At 44.1% G+C, this 22,997-nt stretch overlaps 1 long non-coding RNA gene across 1 annotated transcript; it reads right to left on the bottom strand.

Moving 5' to 3' along the window:
* Positions 1 to 2,188: 2,188 nt before the first annotated feature.
* LOC142568467 (uncharacterized) lies at positions 2,189 to 18,063 on the bottom strand. The gene is made up of 3 exons (XR_012825433.1): positions 17,748 to 18,063; positions 7,965 to 8,023; positions 2,189 to 3,519 (listed from the first exon to the last, which is right to left on the bottom strand). It is a non-coding gene; the product is annotated as an uncharacterized LOC142568467 (long non-coding RNA).
* Positions 18,064 to 22,997: the final 4,934 nt, after the last annotated feature.

The following is a 22,997-nucleotide window of genomic DNA, read 5'->3' as shown; positions in this document are numbered from 1 at the left end:
ACAAAAATCAGATTACGAGGGAGATTATTGAGGCCTTCTATATCAGAAAAAAAGGGTCGCGCTGTGTAAGCATGCCATCGATAAATTTGCATGATAGTGAATTTGAATTTTTAAGCAGCTCCATAACGTAGTATTAGATTAAATAGTTTCGCGTGTTTTTTGTTTTTTTTTGTTGTTTTTTGTTTTTTTTTTGTTTTTTTTTTGTTTTTTGCCTGCGCACTGATATGACGCCATGGATGGGAGAGCACGTGGCTATGGGTTGTGTACTTAAGTGTATGTATGCCTTCGAATAAAGTTAGTTGTGAGTTCAGCGCTGTCCTGTGTGTTCCTGCCTTCTGTCGTCGTTTTTTCGCGCTGCCCCTTCAAGATGTTGAACCAGTACCAACTCGCCCAAATGTCGATCCTTCTATAATGCATGCAAATGGTGCTTTTGGCAGAACGCGCACGTGGATTTCTACCAAACGACGTGAAAAGCATGCCGATGCTGCTCTTTTTAGCACCCGCACATGGATTTGCGCCAAAACGCGTTTTAAGCATGCACATGCATCTTTTGGTAGACGCGGACGCAGTTTTCTGCAAAACCACACGATACGCATGCAAATGGTGCTTTTGGCAGAACGCGCGGGTGGATTTCTACGAAACGACGTGAAAAGCATGCCGATGCTGCTCTTTTTAGCACCCCCACATGGATTTGTGCCAAAACGCGTTTTAAGCATGCACATGCATCTTTTGGTAGACGCGGACGCAGTTTTCTGCAAAACCACACGATATGCATGCAAATGGTGCTTTTGGCAGAACGCGCACGTGGATTTCTACGAAACGACGTGAAAAGCATGCCGATGCTGCTCTTTTTAGCACCCGCACATGAATTTGTGCCAAAACGCGTTTTAAGCATGCACATGCATCTTTTGGTAGACGCGGACGCAGTTTTCTGCAAAACCACACGATATGCATGCAAATGGTGCTTTTGGCAGAACGCGCACGTGGATTTCTACCAAACGACGTGAAAAGCATGCCGATGCTGCTCTTTTTAGCACCCGCACATGGATTTGTGCCACAACGCGTTTTAAGCATGCACATGCATCTTTTGGTAGACGCGGACGCAGTTTTCTGCAAAACCGCACGATATGCATGCAAATGGTGCTTTTGGCAGAACGCGCACGTGGATTTCTACCAAACGACGTGAAAAGCATGCCGATGCTGCTCTTTTTAGCACCCGCACATGGATTTGTGCCAAAACGCGTTTTAAGCATGCACATGCATCTTTTGGTAGACGCGGACGCAGTTTTCTGCAAAACCACACACTGTAAAAAAAATTTCTTCAGTTTACGGTCAAAGTTGCAGGTAAAACGTTGCCGGACACTTTTCCGTTAAATGAAAAACGGTGTTTCCGTAAAACGGACAGGCCGTAAAAATTATTTCCGTTAAATGGAAAATGGTGTTTCCGTAGAACGGACAGGCCGTAAAAATGATTTCCGTTAAATGGAAAATGGTGTTTCCGTAGAACGGACAGGCCGTAAAAATTATTTCCGTTAAATGGAAAACGGTGAGCTCCGTAGTTGTGATTACAGAATTGACCGTATTTTGCAAATAAGAAAAACGGCGAGTTCCGTAAAACGGAAATGCTGTAAATTGAGCCCCGTAGTTGTGATTATAGTACATGACCGTACTTTGGTAATGAAGAAATGGGGACTTGAATGCTCGTGTTCTCGAGCCAAATTGTTTCGTTCATTGGAATAAGTTCTTTTGGGCAATGAACCACCCAAGTCGTACATTACAACATGGATAACTTGCAACATCATTTAAGATATAGCTGGAAATGGGGCAGAAATCATAGCACACAGGAAATACACCACACAGAACGTGCTGTGTTTGCATGTTTCCTCCTAGTGTCATTGTTTTCTACACCGCTTATTCTTCGTGTCAGTGTTGTCATGTTGCACTTGGGTTCTGCCTCCAACATGTACACAGCATACATACAGATTTGTGTTCGAGAAACAACAAGCCACTTGAATCTGAAAAAACCTGTGTTTATTCTGCTTTACTGAAAAAAGCAGGGTGAGACCGGGCTAGTTTGTATTCCATGCTGAAGTGACCAGCACAAGAGTGAACGCGGGACTCTAAAGAGGTGACAAGAACAGGTGCGAACTTCCAATTGGTGTTTATTATGAAAAGGCATGTATATATACCCTTGTGCACTTGATCATAATCAGTTACAAGAGCGCACTAAGGCCGCCCCAAGGCCTAAGGCGGCCTCCCACATACAGACCCCAGGTATGCAAATTTTTTAATGTCAACGCTAGGGATAATTTGCTAATGCAGTTGCCTTATGCGTTATCTGCCCCCTCAATGATGGGCCTAGTGCTTTCTTGCGCGTTGCTTGCTATGATTTCTGTTTTTTCAGAGTGCATGACATTTGCATGGGGAGTTTTGGATTCCAAGGAAACCCTCTCTCACTTTTGTACTTTTGTATTATGTTCGTGTAGTCTCATATTTAGGCACCTTCCCGTTTGTCCCACGTAACGCTGCCCACAGAAAAGAGGTGTGCTATTCACTACTCCCCCTGAGCATTTCGACGAAACCTTTTCTGTGAGCAATGTTGCATGAAATTGATTCTCTGCTGACAGGGCTGGTTTTGGCACATAACTGAGATAACTTGTTGGGTGCGGGAAAAATGACCGAAACTTCCGCCCTTTGGCCTATTTTCTTTAGTTTATGCAAGATAGCGTGAATGTATGGGATGACTGCTAGATTCCTGCGAACAGTATCACATAGGTGCAACTAAAGAAAATAGGCCAAAGGACTGCAGTCTTGGTCATTTCTTCCGCACCCCGCAAGCTATCTAAGTTATGTGCCAAAACCAGCCCTGTCAGCAGACAATCAAAATCATGCAACATTGTGCAGAGAAAGGGTTTCATCAAATGCTCAAGAGGAATAGTGTATAGCATACCTCTTTCCTGCGGGCAGCGTTACGTGGGACAAATGGGAAGTTCCCTAAACTTGAGACTACAGGAACATAATCGGAGAGTACAAAAAGGGAAAGAAGGTTTCCTTGGAATCCATTGCTCCCAATGCAAATGTAATCGACTGTTTGAAAAAACAGAAATAATAGCAAGCAGTGTGAAAGAAAACACTAGACTCATCATTGAGGCAGCGGCTATTGCAGAATGCAACTGTGTTAGCAAGCCATCCCTATAGCACTGACTGTTAAAGAATTTGAATATCTGGGGTCTGTATGCAGGAAGCCGCCTTAGGCCTTGGTGCGCTCGTTTATTTGTGATGGCCATGTTGACTTGCACGATTGTAACAGATTATGATCAAGTGTGCAAGAGTACATATACATACCTTTTTGTAATGAACACCGGTTGGAAGTTTACGCCTGTCTTTGTCGCCTTTTTAGTGTCCCGTGTCCACTCTTGCGCAAGTCCTTTCCGCATAGACACTAGAAATTGGCTGACTAGAGGAAGGATTGGTTGAGACTTGGAATGACTGGCTGCTTGCAGAGGCCTTCGGCTTTGCCTGAAAAGAAAGAAACACCAATCAATTAAGGCTGTTCAATTATTTACTATCATCATCACTATTGTTACTCAGATAAACAATGATTTCCTATTCACAACTGTCACTACAAGTGCTCTTGTCAAAAGAAATGGTTCAGACTCATCCATGTTGGTATATATTCATTCGTAGCCTTATAGCATAAAAAGCTTCAGATAGAAAGGACCCAAGTCAATTGGTGGTTTGCCTGGAACAGCCAAAGATGTCACGTGCACATTATGACATTCGGAGATTACTTCTCCCATATTTAGGTAGAGCTGCCATGGCCACATACTGCAGACCATAGCTTTCAACTTTCACTGCTCTATTGCTCCATTAAACAACCTTGCAGATTTTACTGTTTCCCAAAACAATGAAGCACTCTTGAAACAAGCGCAAACCATGCATGTTGTTTACTTCCGACCCAGAACAAGCAAGCCAAAGATATTGTCCAGCTGACAGGCTGGTAGAATAGCAACAATACAAAAAAACCATGCTTGCACCACAACTGTGTCACAACAGCCGTCAGCCCCTTTCGGATATGGTTTGTGTCACGGAAGAAGTATCAATGTGGAATATTCTTTTTATTCAAGCAGTGAAAATTGAAAGTTACGGTTGTGAATGCATCAACATACCCTTCCCATCTTCATAAAAAGTTATAATATTGCACTGTGTTCACTGAAAAATTTGCCCTTTTTGTAAAGAAGCCTGCAATTATGCCTGGACCCCATACATGGCTCTGGCAGGCAGTACTGTTTATTCTGTCCATTTCTTGACTTGCAATTCCATAACGAAACAAATAATGCAACATATTTTTTCAGATTGCATTGCTTCATGTGAATGTGCTTAATTCGGGAAATTTCTGAAATGAATAAAGCCTCTCCTAAAAAATTTTAAAGTAGAGTAATTCATTAACATGCCTAAACATGAGCACTTCCCGTAGATTTTGAGAGCCAATGAGGACAGAGCTATTTGCTCAAATTTCTATGACTCATGGCAACAGGATGGCCAAATTCCGTGCTGTTAGTAAATGCAAAGAAAAAAAACTTTGGTCAATTTATGCAATGTTTTTTTCCAAAATTTTTCTTCTTTATACCGTAGTGGGGATACTCTGTGGTAATTAGTTGGAATTAATGCTATTGGCCTGCAGTCTGGTACAAAATATTTTTAAAGCCGCAGCGACAACATTATTTCCTGCGGATCTATCCAAAATGCAGATTCGGTAAAATACAGGGAGAATGCTTCTAACTAAACAGGTAATTCTATATTGCTTTTTGCAGAGACACCTTTTTTTTTTCTTGGAAAACTAAGGTTAATTTCATTGTTGCCAGGCTCGGGCAGCAAAATAAATTTTTAAATCAAAATTAAAAGTGATCGCCAGGCATGTCCAGTTGAATTTATCTGAACATGCCCTACTGTCGGCAGTACACATGTTGCCACTTTTTTAAAGGCCTGCAAGAAGGCACCAGTTACATTTTCTAGGGCAAGAAGGCAATGAAGTATGTTACTTAAGGCAATTAGTCACAGGAGTCCTGGATGAGTAGAAGAAAATTTAAAGACTATAAATTGTTTAGAAGACTTAAGTCACATAAAAGTACCATCATTGCATTGTGCTAAAACTAACCTAAGAGACTGAAACCTGACATGATAAAAATGGAGCTTGAGAATGAAGGCTTGCTCAACAAGCAACAGAACGACAAAAAATGATATGCATGATAAATTTAAAGAAACACGCTGTTGAGGACGGTAAAGAACTAGGCACCATGACGAAATTTGTAAATATGCAAGCATAGGATGGAGTCAGTTGGCGCAAGCCATATATATTTACAGATTACTAGGAAAGGCCTTCGTCCCGCAGTGGACATAATGTATGTGAGAGCACTGTGCCCCTTCGATTATGCAGTCCCAGACTGTCCGCAAACCACCTGCGGCTTCTCGTCTGGCTTGCATTGACAGAAGGGCGCATCTCAGTCATGTGATCCCGCAGCCTGGGACTGTCCAAGGTTTTGTTTGAAAGCACCGTGATTGGAAGTCGCTCTCCTGGCTGCTGTTGTCTGCTATTAGCTGCTTAAATTATGGGGTTTTACGTGCCAAATCCACTTTCTGATTACGAGGCAAGCCGTAGTTGAGGACTCCGGAAATTTCGACCACCTGGGGTTCATTAACGTGCACCTAGATCTAAGTACATGGGTGTTTTCATATTTTGCCCCCATTGATATGCGGCCACCGTGGACGGGATTCAATCCCGTGACCTCGTGCTTTTAGCTACTTGTAGATAGCGCCCTACCCAGCAAATTCAGTAGCGTGGTCATCAAAATGGTGCAGTCTCAGAGGCCATGTCGCCGACACAACCATAATGCTTGCATAATGGAATCGCAGCCTGAGCAAGTTTACATCGTGCTCTTGCTCTTCGGGCCCCTTAACCGCTGTATTTAAGCCAGCTCATTCATTTCCTGTAAAATTTAAGCGTCATTGCCACACAAAAATAAGCAAAAACACGGTTGTGCCACATCACTGTTCACCCACAAAGCACAGGCCGATATCCTCAAAGCTCGTGAAACCGTCTACTAAAGGCCTGACGTGTGTCTAGGACAGAGCGCGTCTACACTGTCCACTAATCCTGCACATCCAAAAGCAAAATTCCGAATTTGGGTAACAGAAGGAATCAGCACACATGTCAACAGCAATCTGTGAAGCTCTGATTATACAGGTTGTCCCACGTAACTTGAGCCAAACAATAAAAATATGCAAATGTGACGTAGCTCGACAGAACCAAGGTAATGTTGTTTGCCGTCACTTGGAGATACTTAGATATTTTTTCATTCCACCACAATAAATATTTCATCTTCGTTAATTCATCAACTTTTCAAATATTATAATTAGATTAGAAGTGTCCATGAGAAAATTGTAGAGCAACATGAAAAGCTCCCCATACAGCTTTTTGTTGTTTGAGACATGCTGCGTAGAAGTGTTTTTTCGAGAAAGAAGCTCGCGAATACACAAAAAGTGCTGCGAATGGACAGTCACGCAACAATTTAGTGTGTATTTGCAGGCTTCTTTCACGCTAGGAAAAACACTTTTATGTAGCATGTATTAATCATAATATTTGGGAAGTTGATTAATTACCGAATACTAATGATTTAATCTGGCAAAATGAAAAAAAAATGAGTATGTCGAAGCGAGGGCAAACAACATTACCTTGGTTCTGTCCAGTTACGTGGCATTTGCATATCTTCAATGTTTGGCTCAAGTTACGTGAAACACCCTGTATGCCACGCCAGCTACCAGCATTAAATATCTACATGCAATATGATATGTTTCCTCGTCCATCAGTTTCACTCATCCGAACAGCGAAATCTACCTGTTTACTATGCATATAGCAATGAGCATGACAGATGTCACGAAACACATCAAGAAAAGCAAGCATTTGCGCCTGATCACTGTGTTTTGCCTTAAAAAACACAAGGACTAAGGTTGCAGCAATTAGACCACTCATGAAAACCTCGCATTATGGCACACAAAGCATCGATTTAACAGAAGCGATAGCTGAGTGCATGATATTTGCTGTCTGGAACGCGCAAAGTGCACATAAACACACAGCCTCTTTTAAAACATAGCGTCAAGCCCGCATGCATCTTTTTAAGACAGCCGCTGTCTGGTAGCTACTTGCATATGTCTGAACAAATATCTGCTGACAGCTCTGAGAGTCCGCAGAGTCTGTGACTTCTGGTAAAATGAATGCGATACTGGCTGCTCTCGGACTGGTGGATGGGGCTTCCGAAGCCGATTGAGAAAATCGAATGCGGGACAGCAGTGCTAAGCAGTCCAGGACTGTCAAGGACTGATAATCGAAGAGGCCCACTAATGCTTTGTGTTGGTATCCTATGTAATCTCTTCATACTGATCAGCTCAAGCTGCATGGCAAAGTCTCTTGTTAGTGCTCTGAAGACAAGCCTCTGGCCCAAACATTGGCTATAGAGACGACCATCGTTCAACAACTGTTGATCTGTTCATAGAAGTGAGAATTCCGCGACAAACTTTTCAATGAAGTAAGCAATATGATGATGAACTTGTTTCACAAAACTTCATAAGTACACCTGACCTTTGACTCATTTTTGCATGTAAGTAAATATTATGAAATTGTCGCTGTGAACAGTTGTCCCCGACTGCTACACTTGTGATAAAAAATTAACCGTATTTGAAAGTTTGTATAATTAGCCAGGAGAGCCGCACTTGCTGGATGGCTCATCATTTAATTTGGAAAAAAATTCAGCAGTGAGCAGCAATTGTATAACTAATGACCTTGAACATCTTTTATAATTATTAATTTGTAAACACCTGTTGTCGAACAGCCCACCTACTGAAGTTTTGAACACATTGTACACAATTATACACATACTACGCGAAATAAGATCTGTAATAGACATTACCAAATACAATATTAGTGTGGCGGCAAGTCAAATGGCTCCTTCCAATGCTTGCGTCCTTCCTGGGAGAACAAAAAACGACATTAGGCTTACACTGACAGCACCAAACCACATAATTTAAGTTGTAAACAAGTGCCCCAGAACATAGGAAGTTCTAATTAGATATGGTCAACCTGCTTGACCATGTCACAGACATTGAATGACAGAATGTACTTTTATGGAGCCTCAACTCTACGAAATACATGCTAATACAAACATGCTAGTACACAGAATCAAATTGGATGCATGAAAATTCTCAGTAAACCTTTATTTCCTAGCAACCACAAGTTGCTCTTTGTGAAGTGCAACAAGTGAGTGTCTAACCTACACTAAGAAGGTGGAAAATTCGGGATCCTTTTTGGTGAATAACTAACCATATCTCTACCGGTACCCAGCAATACAAAGGTGAATTGTAAGTATTATATTGATTAACGAAACAGTTCAGTGCTACCAAGCAAGTACAATAAATTATTTCGAATTCATCTTCATGTCAGGCTAATCAAGTTAATTTTCTTTAGATAACATGAGAGAATGGTTGGAAAAAAATATTGGAATCTGTCAACAATGTTGAAGCAATTTTATTATGGCCTGCAGTTGTTGAAATAAGACCTGGGGCAGGGGGAGAAAAGACAAAGAAGTGTGATAAAACAAAATGGGGCCTGTGCTGTGCAGCTACTAAATGCAGTTTTATTAAATTATGATGTGCAAAACAGCAGATGTAAGAGATGCGAGACCCTCAGGTGGTATTTTGCAATGTTGTTACGGGAAATTGTTTCAAGGAGCATGACTCCTTAACCCTTCAAGGGTCAATGACGTATATTTACGGCAGTGTCTGTAGGTTTAAAAAGCGCGACAATTTTCTAACCTTTTCTTTTCTGTCATGTGCTGCCATTATGTGGAAATACAGGGAATTTCTTTTGCACGCCTCGCTCTCTCAGTTTTCGTTGCATGGTTTGTTTTAGCGCTAGTTCGCTCCTGCGCGTCTATGTACTACCGCTTGCGCATTGGCGTGCGCGTGGGCGGGTGGCTGTTTGGGTTTTGTTTTCGTAGGCAGTTTCGGCTTCTTGCGCTTGCAAAACTGATGGCTATCTCGTTACTAATCGCTCAAAAGGCTACTGCTTGTTTCTCGCTCATTTAGTGCTCGCAGGGGTGCGCATAGGAAGGATGCTGCCGTGCATGCACTTCTGTTGCTCCTTTTTTTTTTTTTTTTTGAGACTCGCGAAAACTAATTGCATCTGGTTGGCGATAAGATGAAGATTAGTGGAAGTTTGTCACACGTTTTGCTTTTTTGATGGGCACACAACCGCACAGTTTTCTTGAGTGCATGCACCTACACAGTTCGATTACACTATGGATGTACTATCATAAGCAATATGAAAGGGAACACAGGAACGCGTGGCAAACAGCCTTGAAACAGACTCTGAGCGATATGCGGATGGCGCTGTGAAAAACGAAGGGGGAAAGGGGAGTGCTCTTCCACTAACTGTTGGCACTCCCACCACGCTGGCATTTCTACAAAGGAGCAGCTTACGTCATGGATCGTCCGACAGCCGATAAGACGGTGATCGTCACCAGTGACTTACACCGATTCACTTTCTTTTCTTTCATTCTCTTTTTTTGTTCGTGCAACCGCTTGATAGTACTCCGAGAAAAAGTTTGCCCTGTATTTCGAACCGATTCTTTATTTGAATCGACGCACTCGGTTGTCAGTGGCACCTCGAACAGCGGCGACGCTCAAACCAATGACGACAGAGGAATAGAATAAAGAGAAATTTAAAAAAAAGAACATTGACAAACTGTCTCTCGTGCGACTGTTGCACGAAGTTCGTTCAGAAAAAATTCACGTCGCACACTGCAGTGGCCCACGCAGAGCAGTCAACTCTGAATTTGCAGCCTCAAGATGCCTCGAGTGCCTCTTAAAGAGCGGGAAGATATAATAGAAATGTCTAAAAGAGGTTATACGCAGCGCAATATTGCTCTCGTGACAAGCCGCCCATTGAAAACGGTCAACCGGATTATCCAGGCTTACCGAGACGAAGGACGCATAAATGATGCGCCGCACCGCACACCACCTCGATCAACAACGAACGACCAAGACCTTTGCATCGTGGCTGCCGTCAGCGACAAGCCATTTCAAAGTGCAAAAGACATTCGAGGTGCTCTTGGCTTGAACAACTTGAGCGACAGCACGGTACGACGAAGGCTTAGAGAAGCAGGACTGCAAAGCCGCATCGCCGCACAGAAACCTCTGCTCACCGCAGCCAACAAAGCGGCTCGCCTGAGGTTCGCTACTGAACACCGCAGCTGGAGTGAGAGTGGGTAGAAGTATGTAGTTTTCTCTGATGAGTCCACGTTCTCGAGCCGCTGGGACCAACGAAAGAGAGTGTGGTGGACCGCAAACACACGCTTTAGTCCACAGAATATCCAGGAGGTGGCCGCCAGTGGACGCGTGTCTGTGAACGTCTGGGGGGGCGATTTCCCACGCAGGCGTAGGCCCACTGGTGAGAATTGATGGGAGGTTCACCAGTGCTGCGTATTGCACTCTGCTCGAGCACCAGATGATCCCCTATGTGTTGAACAGGCTGCACCTGGATGGGTGTTATTTTTTCCAACAGGACTTGTCTCCCGTTCACACATCGAAGGACGTGGCGCGCCTTTTGGAAGAGCGAGGGGTAATGTAACTTCAGTGGTGTGCGAAGGGTGCCGACATGAACATTATAGAGCACGTTTGGGGCCGTATGAAAGTGAATCTTTCGAAGAGCTCACTAGAATTGGCGAACTCCGACCAACTATGGGAAGCAATAGAACATGAGTGGAAGCCCGCCTTCAGCGTGATACCGCACTCATCGAGGCTCTCTACGCATCTTTGCCTCAAAGAATAGAGGCCATCGTTAAGTCGACGGTGGCATGACGCGTTATTAGGCCACCAACGAACAAAGCAAAGGACGAGGATAAGCTGCGATAACGCTATTGCCTTATTTCATTTGCTTCAATATCTTTTTAATATTCGGCAAGCGCCAATAAACTTATTTTGAACTTACCCTTAAAGACAATTTTTTCCCGGTTTAGAAGATTTACCATAAATCAATATCGAAGTCCGGAACAGTGCTATCTTTTGTAATGATTCGACGCAAAAGGTTACCAGTGATGCAATATCGAACAGTGTTATCACTGTCTGCTGGCGATGTGAAATTCCGCACTTTGCAGACACATGGCGGGAGTGCGAACAGTTGTTAGAACAGCGTCCCCCTTTCCACTTTGTTTCCAACGGTGGCCGCTGCGTATCACCCATATAGCTGGGTCTGAGGGTGTTTTCTATGCGTTCCTGTTTTCCCTTAGATATTGCTCATAATAGTACATATTAGTGTAAGAGCAGGAACATTTGAGTCTTGCAAAGTATTCTCGTGTGCACATTTTCAAAGCCTTGAACTATAACAATGTAACAAATTTTTTACTCTTATAGGTTTATTTCCTTTTTTATTATTGTTATTCATGAATAACGAGTACCATATATACCAACGCAAAATAATTTTTTTGTGGCTTTACGGACAACCTAGAAAAATTACGGTAATTTTTTTTCGAAATAAGTCCCTAAGAATTGGAATCTGCAATAAAAAAAATCGACCCTGGGCGGTCAAATATGGCGAAAAAGATCGACCCTCAGAGGGTTAATTATATTCATGTAATCTTTAGAAACGGATGGCATAAAGGACATACTTGTTGACAGTTTTATAGCGAGTCATGAACACGATGCACGCGGGAGTTAAAGAAGCATCTTTAAAGAATGCTCTAGAAACTTGCAAAAAGCAAGTTTCTATAACCTCTCACAACACCGAGCTTCACCTACAAGTGTTGTAACATTTCCTTGCAACGTGCAGCACTGTTTTCACAGACATAGTTTGAATCACTGTGTCACAAGCTCTGGAAACAAAAGTGCATACATAAGTGCTAAACAAGCACATATGATGCCCTACCCCTACTGCACAGACACATTTATCTACACTAACACATGTAGATGGATTATGTCATCCATTTGGTAGCTTCTGATCATGTTCCAAAGCATGAATCTCATAACTGCAAATTCTATAAGAATGTGACACCGACTGATTACTTGGGGACAACACGAAAAGATGGGAGAAGGCCAAACAACACGAGCGCAGGCTAAGACTTTTGGTTAATTGCACACACACACACACACACACACACACACACACACACACACACACACACACACACACACACACACACACACACACACGCACACACACACACAGACACACACACACAAACACACAAACACACAAACACACACACACACAAATATTAGGCCTATTTGTCCTGCCTAGTTGCAGCTGCAGGACAGCGGGATGTTGTAAACAACCACACAGTTGAACTGCTGCATGTGCCTCTTGCTACACTTTGCGCCAAGGCCTGGTCTGATTCACCTTTTTGAACCCAGATTTTGAGACTATGGCTGACCTTCTGAACGTGATCTAACAGTGGTCACACCACTGTAGGCCAATGTTAGACCTGGGTATAGAAGTTCTCCTCGACTTGTTGAGGATGCTATTTCGTGCTTCTGTGACAGAGCTTCACAGCCGAACAGTGCGCTGATGCGAAAGGCAGAATTCCCTCCTTAAAAGACGGGGCATAGATGCAGTGCACATGACACTCACCAAAGAAAACAATGAGGTCAAGAAATGGAAGATCACTGTCTAGTTGTAGTTTTCCAGTAGAACACGTTGTGGGGGCTACTTGGTGAAGAGCTTTCAGAAGATGAAGCGCCAACAGAGACAACACAGTAAGAAAGAACAAAGACAGCACAAGGTGCTACTTGCAACTGTTTATTGAGGTCAAAAGCAGCTGAATATATAGCCATGGGGAGAAGGGGAAGAAAAAAACAGAAGCATTGCTTGTGTGAAGGCGCACGCGCCAGAACACAGAAGATGAAGGGAATCATAAGATTAGCCAAAATTAAAATTTATCTAAAAACATGCATTCATTTGTGTAAATATTCAGACACAGGCATGCTGACACAGGCATCCCCTCTATTCTTAATCTGGTTGGCCTCCAACAGCTCACGTGCCACAGTGTATTTGCTTTTAAGCACGATCGTTGTATCCTGAAGCCTTGCTTCACATACTTGCTTATTCTCATTCCTGCAGGCCTTGCAATGAAGTGGCAAGTTTGAGCCATAACTATTTTTCAGCGGAAGCTTGTGCTCCCACAGGTGTTCGCTGATACATCAGCCAGTTTGTCCGATACACTCTTTCCCACACTTCCACGGTATACGACCGCTTCTTCACACTTCACAAAAGGATTTGTATGTTTAATAGAACACTCTACTTTTAGAGTCATGAGATCCAATCAGGCGGCACAAAGTAGCAAGCTTTCGGGGCGCAGCAAAAACCACAGGAATTTTATATTTTGCGGCGATGTGTTTAAGATTACGCGCCACTTCGTGAGAATATGGTATCGCCACTGGATACGGCAGAAATCCTTGCGGGCACGAGGTCGGTATACCGACCCTGCAATTAATTGTTGCAATATAAGTCTATGCACTCCAAGACTGTTAAACGTGCGATTGCCACTATGTGCCTTGAATTTACCCTTAAAGAATTGTGCTGTCATAAGGCACACAAAACCTTTGACGAACAGATTTTGAAGTTGAAGAAAGCTGGCTTTCCTTGTTTGGTTTTGAGCAAAGTTTCGGAGGCGTTGTTGAAAAAAGTGCAAAAAGAAAGAAACTGAAGCAGTGAAGAAGGTCAAACATTGGAAAAGAAAGCTAAAGCAGTGGTGATACCGTATTCTCACAAAGCAGCACATAATCTTAAACATGTCATCGTGAAATACAAAATTCCTGTGGTTTCTTCCGAGCCCCAAAAACTTGCTATTTTGTGCCGTCTGATTGGATATGATGACTAAGAAAGTAGAGTGTTCTAGTAAACACACAAACCCTTTTGTGAAGTACGGAGAAGGGGTCGTATACTGCATACCGCTGAAGTGTGGGAAGGAGTAAACCAGACAAACTGGCCAATGTATTAATGAACGCCTGCAGGAGCACAAGCTTTCACTCAAAAATGGTTATGGCTCAAACTTGCTGCTTCATTGCAAGGCATGTGAGAATGAGAATAAGCAAGTACGTGAAGCAAGGCTTCCTAATACAACAATCATGTTTAAAAGCAATGACACTGTGGCACGTGAACTTTTGGAGGCCAACCAGACTAAGAAAAGAGGGGACGCCTGTGTCGATACCCAGTCTCCGACTATTTACAGAAATGAACGCATGTTTTTAGATAAGTTTTAGATTTTGGTTAATCTTATGATTCCCTTCATATACATCTTCCATATTTTTGCACATGCGCATTCACATAATCAGTGCTTCTTTTTTTTTTCTTCCCCCTCTCCCCATGGCTATATATTCAATGCTTTTGACCTCAATAAACAGTTGCAAGTAGCACCTTGTCCTGTCTTTGTTCTTTCTGACTGTGCTGTCTCTGTTGGCACTTCATCTATTGAAATGTAGTTTTCCCCTTTCCATGAGCTCATCTAGCACTTTAGAGAAGACAGAAAACAAATAACTCAACCCATTTAGTAGCCTTACTTCACGTCATATAGGGTAGAAAGTTTCCAATGAAGCAGAATACCTTTACTACGCTGGTTCTTACAGCAGCTAGTGTTTTACGACTAGCTGACAGTGTTCTCGGCAGTGAAAAGTCACAATTAAAGTGGTTGAGCAACTATTTAATGTCTCCTACAAAGTGCCACGCATGTTCAAGTAAGCAAAACTACTACTGAAAGGCAAGCTCCACTATCTGGGCCTGAAGATTTTCTGTGGTGAGCATCGAGCTGGAGCTATTCCCTGCACTCAAAGGTGTTTTTAACTTTTCTATTGGTGCACCTGAACACTGAAGCATGTTGTTGCTACAGGAACACCGGAGATCACATTTAACACTTGGTACCACCCCGACGTGGAGGGGAGCTTCCATAACCAAGTACAATGTTTGCTTTTAACAGTGCGTTCGCACTGCCTTTTAGCATGCATTGCCAAGAAGCATTTAATGGAGTTGAACGTAGCTGACGTCTTAGGTCAGACAACTTCGAGTAAGCCAAGGCCTATGACTGTTATGCAATCTGTACAGAAAGGCAACCATCAATTCAAGCAAATTGTTCAGAGAGTTGAAACTACCTTTTTATTTTCAGTGCCAAGCAATCTGGGCACGTACAAAATGTTAACCGGACCAGGGCAACACGTGAAGTTTACATCAAAAAGTATGTGCTGGAGTTCATAGGTACTACGGTTGGTGCTGTTTACAATATCCCACTGTCCTGCAGCCGCAATTATGTAGGACAAACCGGCCGACGACTCAAGGATTATCTTACAAAACATGCACAGACCCTTGACACAACATGGGGGAGCAACATAGCTATTGATGCTGCTTTGTGCAGTTGTACACCAAATTTTTAGCAGTGAAGTATCTTCATGACACATTTTCATAGCAGACATAACTTTCAGAATAGCTCCCACTATGCTAGCGTGTCATCACTTAACCTGCCGGAGCATTCTGAATTGGGCTGCTTGGTGCATGTTTAGAAGGGAACCGAACAGGGCTACAGACAGGACAAAGGGAATATGTTGCTGTGTACAACGCTGTCACTTCATACTGGCAGTAGCACTGTTCGTTCCCTTTTAAATATTCATATCTTTTGGTCGCCTGACCACGCAACGCAGCTGCGAGCTCAGGCTATAATTTTACATTGTTACGTTGCCTTCCAATGTTGCACTTAATTACATCATCGCATACTCACCTGTTATAGTTAGCTCAACACTAGCTCACAGTGAGCTTATTCGTGGCTAATCTTAGTTACCATGGAGCCCATGCATGACAGTGCTAACAATCAGTGTGCAGTGTTGTTGCATACTCATTAAGCCAACACTAGAAAACCAGTTATTTTATTGGTGCGTGTTTTATCTGTTGCCTCAAATCTTTAACTCTGGCACTATAAGTGTTTTTTAAACACCACTCATATGTGCAACCAAGTCAGGTATGAAACAATATCCCTTTCAAGTCGACGTGCTCATACTGAACCAATTTGTTGCCACAGGAAAACAAATCATCAATTATCCTTTGAATGCATCTGCAAAAATTACTCTGCTTGCATAGGCCTCGTCATTCCACCAACATTTGCAGTCACTGTCTATTAAGACTGCATATGCAAGACAGATATACAATAGAATGGCACAGCTTTCCAGAACAAAGAGCACCACTAGACAGACTGCTGTGGCACACTTTCTCAGGCCCGCTGGCTGAGAAACTGAGCACAAACCGGCACACAGACATCCTTCACTGGTGCAATAGCTGCAATTGAAGCAAATAATATCAGGTATTTTCAGACCGGTCGTCCACAGTAAAGCAAAAACATTTTCATTTACAAATACTCTTGCACATAAGCTTGTCACCGAATTACCGATTGCTGTGGTATCGTTTGGTGTCTTCAATTGTATCGTTCAACTCATTTAAAAAAAGACTTCATGAAGCACCTTCTATTCAGCAAAACAGCAGACATTTTGCTCTACATAACTCACAACATGTATTTTAGAATAATTATTGTATTGATGCCTATATGCTGAAAATTAGTCTATGCAACTAGAGACAGTCAGTATTAGAACCAGCCTTTAACATCAGTGTTGACACATCTTTTGATTTTTTATACCAGTTTGGAACATTTGTAACTTTGGATGTCCATTACACACTTTTTGGCACCGCTATTCTGTGTCAAGGTTACGTTAAAAATTACTTATCACATGCACTTGCTTTACAATTAAGCCGCAGATGGGCAAAATTTACGTGGCAATCCACTCCCAGATTACGTTAAATGCTGACGTATTGCGTCAGAACGCTGATAGTCAGCCTGGTAGCTGTCTGAAGTAAAAACAAAACAAAAACAAAAATTCGCGAAACATCTGGTGCCGATTGCCAGCTAGCAAAATAATCAATTTCTTCTCCAGCGACCCTTAATGGGTATCACGCGGACACTTTCAAGTGCGATCGCGCACGATTGCTCGGGCTCGATCCCAAAGTGTTCCAAGGCACCGTGTTACACCAGTGTTACGTAACACTGCAGATCGCACGAGGTTACGGCAGCAAGCACGCTACACCGTCCATTCATTGTGATGTAGGGGCATCGCATGCAACATGCTCTATGAGGTCTTCATACACAAGCAGCCTTTCAATTACGGATATGAACAGAGCGATTATGCACGCCAAGCACACTGCGTCCTAAGCTTAAGGAAAAATAGAATTTCGCTGTGATGCAATGCGTCGCCGAATACGGCTAACATAGTGCTACACCGCGCCGTGAGAGATTGCTAAGGGGAACAGTAACTTCACTTTATTTTGGAATGCCAAGAACACATCACAACACATTGCAAAACTGGAATGCCAACGTCAGTAAACCAGCTGCCACATACAGCCGATAACGAACTGCTACAGACGACATCGTCGCTGATGTTGCCTACGCGCCTCAATGTACTCTATATGAAATCAGCACAACAAACGCTACACCATTTATCACAGACTCGCAATGCCGCGGCTTTATCAATCCTCATGGCCAAGCGGGACTGTCGTTACAGGGCATTGACAGGGCATGCTCACACAACACAGTTCAGCCCGTCACCGGCCATCGCGGTGCATTTCGCACGCGCGACGTGCACCAACAACAAAAAAGGACACTTAAATCACTTACTTGCGTAGAAGTCCATCGTCGATTCCTTCTTATTCTCTCAGTGAAATCCCAAATGCAACAGGTATACCACCACCGCACACCGCCATTTCCAGCCGCTGTCCACTCTGTACTGTTGAGGCGGAGAAATGCAACCCGTCGTGTAGAAGCGATGAAGGGTGGTAAGCAGCGCCACCGCTGAAACCTCTTCCGTTTGTGCGTGCGTACTACGATTCGCCTATGAATAATGTTCAAGCAGCGTTACCTATGGTGATATTAGGTAACTGCTGGTAAACGTGGGCGGTGTCTTTTCTTTATATTCGTTGCGTGTTGATTTTTCGCTCTTAACATGCTCAGTTGCCCTCCACATGAAATTACGGACGGTTCTCCGTATTTCAAAAACAGAGCTCACGTCCGTTTTTTTACGGAGAATTCCGCCGTTTTTCATGAAACTGAACGGTCTACGTAATTTTTACGGCAGGTTTGACCGTAAAATTACGGAAATTTTTTACAGTGCACGATATGCATGCAAATGGTGCTTTTGGCAGAACGCGCGCGTGGATTTCTACCAAACGACGTGAAAAGCATGCCGATGCTGCTCTTTTTAGCACCCGCACATGGATTTGTGCCAAAACGCGTTTTAAGCATGCACATGCATCTTTTGGTAGACGCGGACGCAGTTTTCTGCAAAACCACACGATATGCATGCAAATGGTGCTTTTGGCAGAACGCGCACGTTGATTTCTACCAAACGACGTGAAAAGCATGCCGATGCTGCTCTTCTTAGCACCCGCACATGGATGTGTGCCAAAACGCGTTTTAAGCATGCACATGCATCTTTTGGTAGACACGGACGCAGTTTTCTGCAAAACCGCACGATATGCATGCAAATGGTGCTTTTGGCAGAACGCGCACGTGGATTTCTACCAAACGACGTGAAAAGCATGCCGATGCTGCGCTTTTTAGCACCCGGACATGGATTTGTGCCAAAACGCGTTTTAAGCATGCACATGCATCTTTTGGTAGACGCGGACGCAGTTTTCTGCAAAACCACACGATATGCATGCAAATGGTGCTTTTGGCAGAACGCGCACGTGGATTTCTACCAAACAACGAGAAAAGCATGCCGATGCTGCTCTTTTTAGCACCGGCACATGGATTTGTGCCAAAACGCGTTTTAAGCATGCAGATGCCGCTTTTGGTAGACGCGGACGCAGTTTTCTGCAAAACCACACGATATGCATGCAAATGGTGCTTTTGGCAGAACGCGCACGTGGATTTCTACCAAACAACGAGAAAAGCATGCCGATGCTGCTCTTTTTAGCACCGGCACATGGATTTGTGCCAAAACGCGTTTTAAGCATGCACATGCATCTTTTGGTAGACGCGGACGCAGTTTTCTGCAAAACCACACGATATGCATGCAAATGGTGTTTTTGGCAGAACGCGCACGTGGATTTCTACCAAACGACGTGAAAAGCATGCCGATGCTGCTCTTTTTAGCACCCGCACATGGATTTGTGCCACAACGCGTTTTAAGCATGCACATGCATCTTTTGGTAGACGCGGACGCAGTTTTCTGCAAAACCGCACGATATGCATGCAAATGGTTCTTTTATGCAGAACGCGCACGTGGATTTCTACCAAACGACGTGAAAAGCATGCCGATGCTGCTCTTTTTAGCACCCGCACATGGATTTGTGCCAAAACGCGTTTTAAGCATGCACATGCATCTTTTGGTAGACGCGGACGCAGTTTTCTGCAAAACCACACGATATGCATGCAAATGGTGCTTTTGGCAGAACGCGCGCGTGGATTTCTACCAAACGACGTGAAAAGCATGCCGATGCTGCTCTTTTTAGCACCCGCACATGGATTTGTGCCAAAACGCGTTTTAAGCATGCACATGCATCTTTTGGTAGGCGCGGACGCAGTTTTCTGCAAAACCACACGATATGCATTCAAATGGTGCTTTTGGCAGAACGCGAGCGTGGATTTCTACCAAACGACGTGAAAAGCATGCCGATGCTGCTCTTTTTAGCACCCGCACGTGGATTTGTGCCAAAACGCGTTTTAAGCATGCACATGCATCTTTTGGTAGACGCGGAAGCAGTTTTCTGCAAAACCACACGATATGCATGCAAATGGTGCTTTTGGCAGAACGCGCATGTGGATTTCTACCAAACGACGTGAAAAGCATGCCGATGCTGCTCTTTTTAGCACCCGCACATGGATTTGTGCCAAAACGCGTTTTAAGCATGCACATGCATCTTTTGGTAGACGCGGACGCAGTTTTCTGCAAAACCACACGATATGCATGCAAATGGTGCTTTTGGCAGAACGCGCACGTGGATTTCTACCAAACGAAGTGAAAAGCATACCGATGCTGCTCTTTTTAACACCCGCACATGGAGTTGTGCCAAAACGCGTTTTAAGCATGCACATGCATCTTTTGGTAGACGAGGACGCAGTTTTCTGCAAAACCACACGATATGCATGCAAATGGTGCTTTTGGCAGAACGCGCACGTGGATTTCTACCAAACGACGTGAAAAGCATGCCGATGCTGCTCTTTTTAGCACCCGCACATGGATTTGTGCCAAAACGCGTTTTAAGCATGCACATGCATCTTTTGGTAGGCGCGGACGCAGTTTTCTGCAAAACCACACGATATGCATGCAAATGGTGCTTTTGGCAGAACGCGCACGTGGATTTCTACCAAACGACGTGAAAAGCATGCCGATGCTGCTCTTTTTAGCACCCGCACATGGATTTGTGCCAAAACGCGTTTTAAGCATGCACACGCATCTTTTGGTAGACGCGGACGCAGTTTTCGGCAAAACCACACGATATGCATGCAAATGGCGCTTTTGGCAGAACGCGCACGTGGATTTCTACCAAACGACGTGAAAAGCATGCCGATGCTGTTCTTTTTAGCACCCGCACATGGATTTGTGCCACAACGCGTTTTAAGCATGCACATGCATCTTTTGGTAGACGCGGACGCAGTTTTCTGCAAAACCGCACGATATGCATGCAAATGGTGCTTTTGGCAGAACGCGCACGTGGATTTCTACCAAACGACGTGAAAAGCATGCCGATGCTGCTCTTTTTAGCACCCGCACATGGATTTGTGCCAAAACGCGTTTTAAGCATGCACATGCATCTTTTGGTAGACGCGGACGCAGTTTTCTGCAAAACCACACGATATCCATGCAAATGGGGCTTTTGGCAGAACGCGCACGTGGATTTCTACCAAACGACGTGAAAAGCATGCCGATGCTGCTCTTTTTAGCACCCGCACATGGATTTGTGCCAAAACGCGTTTTAAGCATGCACATGCATCTTTTGGTAGACGCGGACGCAGTTTTCTGCAAAACCACACGATATGCATGCAAATGGTGCTTTTGGCAGAACGCGCACGTGGATTTCTACCAAACGACGTGAAAAGCATGCCGATGCTGCTCTTCTTAGCACCCGCACATGGATTTGTGCCAAAACGCGTTTTAAGAATGCACATGCATCTTTTGGTAGACGCGGACGCAGTTTTCTGCAAAACCACACGATATGCATGCAAATGGTGCTTTTGGCAGAACGCGCACGTGGATTTCTACCAAACGACGTGAAAAGCATGCCGATGCTGCTCTTTTTAGCACCCGCACATGGATTTGTGCCAAAACGCGTTTTAAGCATGCACATGCATCTTTTGGTAGACGCGGAAGCAGTTTTCTGCAAAACAACACGATATGCATTCAAATGGTGCTTTTCGTAGAACGCGCGCGTGGATTTCTACCAAACGACGTGAAAAGCATGCCGATGCTGCTCTTTTTAGCACGCGCACATGGATTTGTGCCAAAACGCGTTTTAAGCATGCACATGCATCTTTTGGTAGACGCGGAAGCAGTTTTCTGCAAAACAACACGATATGCATTCAAATGGTGCTTTTCGTAGAACGCGCACGTGGATTTCTACCAAACGACGTGAAAAGCATGCCGATGCTGCTCTTTTTAGCACCCGCACATGGATTTGTGCCAAAACGCGTTTTAAGCATGCACATGCATCTTTTGGTAGACGCGGACGCAGTTTTCTGCAAAACGGCACGATATGCATGCAAATGGTGCTTTTGGCAGAACGCGCACGTGGATTTCTACCAAACGACGTGAAAAGCATGCCGATGCTGCTCTTTTTAGCACCCGCACATGGATTTGTGCCAAAACGCGTTTTAAGCATGCACATGCATCTTTTGGCAGACGCGGACGCAGTTTTCTGCAAAACCACACGATATGCATGCAAATGGTGCTTTTGGCAGAACGCGCGGGTGGATTTCTACGAAACGACGTGAAAAGCATGCCGATGCTGCTCTTTTTAGCACCCCCACATGGATTTGTGCCAAAACGCGTTTTAAGCATGCACATGCATCTTTTGGTAGACGCGGACGCAGTTTTCTGCAAAACCACACGATATGCATGCAAATGGTGCTTTTGGAAGAACGCGCACGTGGATTTCTACGAAACGACGTGAAAAGCATGCCGATGCTGCTCTTTTTAGCACCCGCACATGAATTTGTGCCAAAGCGCGTTTTAAGCATGCACATGCATCTTTTGGTAGACGCGGACGCAGTTTTCTGCAAAACCACACGATATGCATGCAAATGGTGCTTTTGGCTGAACGCGCACGTGGATTTCTACCAAACGACGTGAAAAGCATGCCGATGCTGCTCTTATTAGCACCCGCACATGGATTTGTGCCAAAACGCGTTTTAAGCATGCACATGCCGCTTTTGGTAGACGCGGACGCAGTTTTCTGCAAAACCACACGATATGCATGCAAATGGTGCTTTTGGCAGAACGCGCACGTGGATTTCTACCAAACGACGTGAAAAGCATGCCGATGCTGCTCTTTTTAGCACCCGCACATGGATTTGTGCCAAAACGCGTTTTAAGCATGCACATGCATCTTTTGGTAGACGCGGACGCAGTTTTCTGCAAAACCACACGATATGCATGCAAATGGTGCTTTTGGCCGAACGCGCACGTGGATTTCTACCAAACGACGTGAAAAGCATGCGGATGCTGCTGTTTTTAGCACCCATACATGGATTTGTGCCAAAACGCGTTTTAAGCATGCACATGCATCTTTTGGTAGACGCGGACGCAGTTTTCTGCAAAACCGCACGATATGCATGCAAATGGTGCTTTTGGCAGAACGCGCACGTGGCTTTCTACCAAACGACGTGAAAAGCATGCCGATGCTGCTCTTTTTAGCACCCGCACAT

This window comes from Dermacentor variabilis, unplaced genomic scaffold (assembly GCF_050947875.1).
Source record: "Dermacentor variabilis isolate Ectoservices unplaced genomic scaffold, ASM5094787v1 scaffold_182, whole genome shotgun sequence".
Taxonomy (NCBI): Eukaryota; Metazoa; Arthropoda; class Arachnida; order Ixodida; family Ixodidae; genus Dermacentor; species Dermacentor variabilis.
Note: the sequence above shows the minus strand (reverse complement) of the source record. Positions and strands in the feature narration are given on the sequence as shown.